Here is a 6168-nt window from a genome sequence, read left to right as displayed (position 1 = left end):
TTCTCAAAACATGGTGATGTGAAGAGGGTGGCTAATAAGACCACTTGTTGTGGGGAAAAATGCCTATGCAGGACGATCCTATCCACCTAAGGTGTGACAGTGCCTTAGCAACAAACAGATACAACTATTCTGGTTTCTTCCTTTATGAAATGTGAAAGAGGGGAGATCGATAGACTTACCGTTGTCTTCCGTTTGTCCCTCGATCTAGATCCTCTTCTCTTTGGGTGTTCACAGCTACTTGCCTCCTCGCTTGCTCAAGAGAACAGCTACTTGATTCCCACGAGATCACAAGAGAACAGCTACCTGTGATAAGAGAACAGCTACTTGCGACAAGAGAAGAACACAACACAAAGGCAAATATTCATATTCATAAATGATTCAAGATTAGAAGTAAATCAAATACACTAATGCAATCATACAAATACACCAATATGTAGGAGAAAACCAAGATAGCTTTATTGATTGATAACAAGGTTCAGGAAGAGATACAACCCAGAGGGCTCCAATCCAACATCTCCTTCCCAGCAGAATGGAATTCCTTCTTCAGCTCCCTTCAAAGCATTAAGCACCCAATGTTTCCAGTCTCAAACCAACAACAATTCTTTGCAATAACAAAATTCCAGCCTCTAGATCTCATGGAGGAGAGATCCATATATAGATGTTTGGAGAGAGGATGAGTCAGCTTGAGATCTGACTAGTGTCCTCTCCCTCTATCAGTCCTTGAGTCCACTTGGAGGTTCTTGCTTCCACTTGGAGATTTGGAACCTCTTACTCATCACCAGTCGAATTCCCTGACGCAAGTGTCATTTTGGAAGCTTCCTGGCTTCTGACACCTTGAGGAATGAGTCTGCCACATGTCCAAACTCGCTTAGTGTAGGTAGCTAGTGTTGGAGTTGACATTCAACGCAGGTAGCCACTGTAGCAGTTGACATTCAATGCAGATGCTCAATGGAGCAGTTGACATGATCCTGAATTGACTTGTTTTTGAGCAGTTTCAGGTGGAGAACTTTTGTGAATCGCTGTGGTTAGTTAGCCTTGTTCCTCTAGGTGTAGGAACAACATGTTTAGGGACTTTGGATCCCTTAGATTATGGAAATTTCATGCTCAATGCTGTAAGGCACAAAAATGTCTATAACAGTTGCCCCCTAAAGTATGAGGCTGTTTATCGGGTGAAATTCTTTATCCAGGAGGGTCCGAAGTTCATCCATTTGCTGGGAGGAGACCTGTAATAAGATACAATACAATACATTATGATTGATACTGCTTTCATGATCTAGCTGAGGTGGGCATTCCTACGCTCAGCTTTATAAATTCAATTTTGTACATAGAACAGATGATCGTCTGATGGTAGACTGATAATTTTGGTGAAATTATCATCCTTTGAGTAGGATGATCATCTGCTGCAATGATGTACATGTCAAATGTCTTTATTTTTCCTGAATATATATCGCAGCCCAGATGGATGAAACTAGATCCAGGGTCTTCAAACTCGTTCGATCTTCACTCTAAGTACAAGTCGATCCATGTGAGAATTGCACTGAAGTCGAACATGGAAAGACATCGCTTGATTACCGGTCAATGATGTAAACCGTTAACAAGCGCGAGAGGAATCACCGATAATGATAATGACCCTCAAGGTACTGTAGTACAATTCACGTGGTGTGAATAAAGGACTTGGCGTCGAACACCACGCAAAATCTTCTGGTCGAAGGTCATTGATGTATACCTGTCACCGGAAGTGAGAAACTTGCCATTAAGGCATGCAAGCTTCAAAGTACTGAAGGGGTTGTTCCTAGATCAACTTCTTGGATAATGAGTTGATGTCGACAAGAAGCGATCCATCAAAGGAGGGCCTTCATGAATCCCACATCAGTGACATGGAACGGAGCTAATGATTTTAATAGAGGTGAAAACGATCTGTGGCATATGATTCAGGGTGGCGGTCATGAATGGATGAAGGATAATGTATGGCAGTGGATGGGACCTGGTTGACTCTTTCTGAACGCCTTCTCTTGAACATATGGCAACACTGATGCGATGGATCGGTAGCATTACCCCAAATATGGATAGTATGGCGAGACCATGGTGATGTGACCGGTGAATGAGACAACCCAACCCGATTGTGGTACGGAGGAAAAGTGTCATGTTCAAGAGCGACTTGCTACCATCAAAGTTTTCTTTAGTTTCTCCCAATTTTTCCCCAATCATTGCTGACCAGTACCTCTTTATTTTTTTCAAGCTTGAGGAGGATAGCATATGCTTGTTTTATAACCTGCCCTTCGGGCAAGCCCATCGCTATGTTTTAACGAGCCTAGCGATAGTGAAACTCGTTCTCGTCTAAAGACAAGTTTGTCGCTATTTGGTGATTTTAACGAGTCTAACGACAAGGATAACTCGGTCCTTTTCATTTTTAGAGAGTCTGAAAAGGTACATAAAGTTAACTCCAAAATTCCTTTTTCGTCATCTAATCCCTTAAGTCCGAAAAAGTATAAAACAATACAGAAGGATGAGTTTTCGATAGTTTTAACGAGCCGAACAAAACAAGCGCTCGATCTTTTTGTGCAATAATCCCTCAGGTCCAAAAAGATTAAAATCTAGAGGAGGGATAGCTTTTCCGGTTGCTTTAACGAGCTGGAAGGCCAAAACTCAGCAATCTTTTCATATTTTATGAGTCAATTGAAAAGAGCTTAAAGAAGACTCGTCTTTTGAGGAACGAGTGATGAACAGGGATAGCAGTTGATTCCAGGTATAGGTTGGAATTTTCCAATCATGGCAGTGTCACAAGGATGGCTAGGTGAAATCACTCTTCGCAGCTATTCCTCAAAATGGGTAAACAGTCATATGGAGGTGAACGATCGGCCAAATGAAAAGTGGAGGTGACGGTGCAAACACGACCAAGGCTTTTATGGCTGATAAATTTACGATCACAGTGGTTATTTACCGGTTCATTTTTCCTGGATGAGCTTGAACTCTAGGGAAAAGCTTGCTCACAATCGCTTTTCTATTTTTTAACGAGCATAAATTCCGCGTTAAAGCTGCTCGATTTTGCGTTTATTTTTTAACGAGCATGAACTTTATGCTAAAACTGCTCGAATACCTAGTCATAAGATAAGAGTGTCTCATCAAGATTCTATTTTTTATGGAGCTTCATCTCACTAAGCTTTGCTCCTTATCCTTTCTTTATGCAAGTTTGGAAACGAATAATCCTAGGAGTTTAAAGGGTTAGAGGTCCTAAAAATTTAAAAAATAAATAGTCGTCCCTTGCTAACACTCCAAAAGGTTTGCATGCCCCCAGGTATAAAGTACGATTTCAAGGTTACCTCTACTTCTTTTCCTTCAAAACAATTGTTTTAAAGAGAGAGGCTTACTTCTTTCAGGTTACCCAAAGATTGTCTCGTTACTCTTTCGAACAAAACACTTCCTCGACAATGTCTACCGAAATAGACAAGGGTGAATGACTCTGGCGCTAAACACGTAACTTTGACAAAAGAATCCTATTCTAGAACAACCCCTCTTCCAATCACGGACGGGGTACGGACTAGTCATATTCTCCCGTGGAAACCTACTCTATACCCAAAGTTTTCCTGCCGAAGCAGACCAGGACGCATGCCCCCTGGGTTCCAGTCATATCCTCCCGGATTACTCGCGCTCATCAGGAGGATGGATCGTGGGTTGAGACACTTCTTGCGTGAATAGACCATTTAGGGATGGTTCATGACTACTTGCGATGCGTGATCCGGGGAATGAATGTTGGTCCACGAGCTTGACCATTCTTCCTTCATGCGGAAAACACATTACTCTAAAGAGTGATGAGACGATGGCTCCCATGCAATATATGTAGTCTCGTCCAAGGAGTAGGTTATAATCCAAGGGTCCTTGAACGACCATCACGTTCATTTGAACGGTCTTCCCTTTCAATGTTATGGGCACATTGGGGAGGATCCCTAAAGGTCGACTGGTTCCCTTATCAAAGGGATGCTTTGAGAGGGTACTAAAGACTATCACAAAGGATCATCAAGTCATTTGTGAGTCCATTGTTCAGATCATAGACAAAATCCAGTGAAGGATCAAGGCAGCAACAGCCTACTTTACCGAAGCAGTTCGATTGTTGCTGTTGAGTCTATGAAGCAAACAATGATGTAAACACAAATAAAATGACTAAAGCAATCTCCCCAGCGGAGTCGCCAATTTGTTGTGGGGAAAAATGCCTATGCAGGATGATCCTATCCACCTAAGGTGTGACAGTGCCTTAGCAACACACAGATACAGCTATTCTGGTTTCTTCCTTTATGAAATGTGAAAGAGGGGAGATCGATAGACTTACCATTGTCTTCCGTTTGTCCCTCGATCTATATCCTCTTCTCTTTGGGTGTTCACAGCTACTTGCCTCCTCGCTTGCTCAAGAGAACAGCTACTTGATTCCCACGAGATCACAAGAGAACAGCTACCTGTGACAAGAGAACAGCTACTTGCGACAAGAGAAGAACACAACACAAAGGCAAATATTCATATTCATAAATGATTCAGGATTAGAAGTAAATCAAATACACTAATGCAATCATACAAATACACCAGTATATAGGAGAAAACCAAGATAGCTTTATTGATTGATAACAAGGTTCAGGAAGAGATACAACCCAGAGGGCTCCAATCCAGCATCTCCTTCCCAGCAGAATGGAATTCCTTCTTCAGCTCCCTTCAAAGCACTAAGCACCCAATGTTTCCAGTCTCAAACCAACAACAATTCTTTGCAATAACAAAATTCCAGCCTCTAGATCTCATAGAGGAGAGATCCATATATAGATGTTTGGAGAGAGGATGAGTCAGCTTGAGATCTGACTAGTGTCCTCTCCCTCTATCAGTCCTTGAGTCCACTTGGAGGTTCTTGCTTCCACTTGGAGATTTGGAACCTCTTACTCATCACCAGTCGAATTCCCTGAGGCAAGTGTCATTTTGGAAGCTTCCTGGCTTCTGACACCTTGAGGAATGAGTCTGCCACATGTCCAAACTCGCTTAGCCCAGGTAGCTAGTGTTGGAGTTGACATTCAACGCAGGTAGCCAGTGTAGCAGTTGACATTCAGCGCAGATGCTCAGTGGAGTAGTTGACATGATCCTGAATTGACTTGTTTTTGAGCAGTTTCAGGTGGAGAACATTTGTGAATTGCTGTGGTTAGTTAGCCTTGTTCCTCTAGGGGTATGAACAACATGTTTAGGGACTTTGGATCCCTTAGATTATGGACATTTCATGCTCAATGCTGTAAGGCACAAAAATGTCTATAACACCACTCATCACAGTTGTTCCTCAAAATGTTAAACAATCAAGTGGAAGTGTATGATCGGCTAAACGGATGGAGGTGATGGAGGAAACACAACCAAGGTTCAAAAGGCTAATATAATTGTGATCACAAGGGTTATTTACTAAAGGTGGGTTCATTTTTTAACGAGCTTGAACTCTGGGGGAACATATGCTCAGTGGTAGGTTTATTTTTTAACGAGCTTGAACCATGCGATAACATTGCTCATATCCTTTTTATGTAGGCTAGAAACAACCAAACTACAAAGCTAAAAAACACTAAAAAGCTAAGGAACTACTGAGGTTAGGTAGGATGGTTTCATCAACAGTTTAGACAAAAAGCCTTCCTTTGCCTTGTCCGTAGTGCAGACAATGCTGAATGGTGGGTTAGACCAATCACCTAACCTAAGAAGTTTAAAAAACTAAAAAGCTAAAAAAACTAAAAATCTAAAAAATGAAATTGGTCATTTTTTTTCTTGTATAACAAGGTTTTCATGCCCCCAGGCGTCAAAAAGAGAGTCTCCAGGTAGCCATACAGAAACTTATTGTGGTTAAGAAAGATGATTTTCTGTCAGCAGTTAGACAAAACACTTCCTGCACTTTGTCCGCAGAATAGACGAAGGTGAAAGGTGTCAGAGACCAATCACATAACTCATAGGGAAACTTATTTTTTTTGGTTGGGTTCGTCTGCCAAATAGACAAGGGTGCATGCCCCCTAAGCTTTGTTTCATTCACTGAATTACTCGCGGTAATTAGATGGATGAAATGAATGTTGAAGAGACATTCTTGACTCAAAAGGACCATTTAGAGATGATGTTTGACTTGAAGCTGCATTTGAACCGGGAAATGGAAGCTGGTCAACAGTGACAATTTTG

This window comes from Pinus tabuliformis, chromosome 4_2, assembly GCF_031772625.1.
Source record: "Pinus tabuliformis cultivar Carrire ecotype Pingquan chromosome 4_2, CPIR1, whole genome shotgun sequence".
Lineage (NCBI taxonomy): Eukaryota > Viridiplantae > Streptophyta > Pinopsida > Pinales > Pinaceae > Pinus > Pinus tabuliformis.
The sequence above is the reverse complement of the archived record's forward strand: the minus strand, read 5'-3'. Positions refer to the sequence as shown.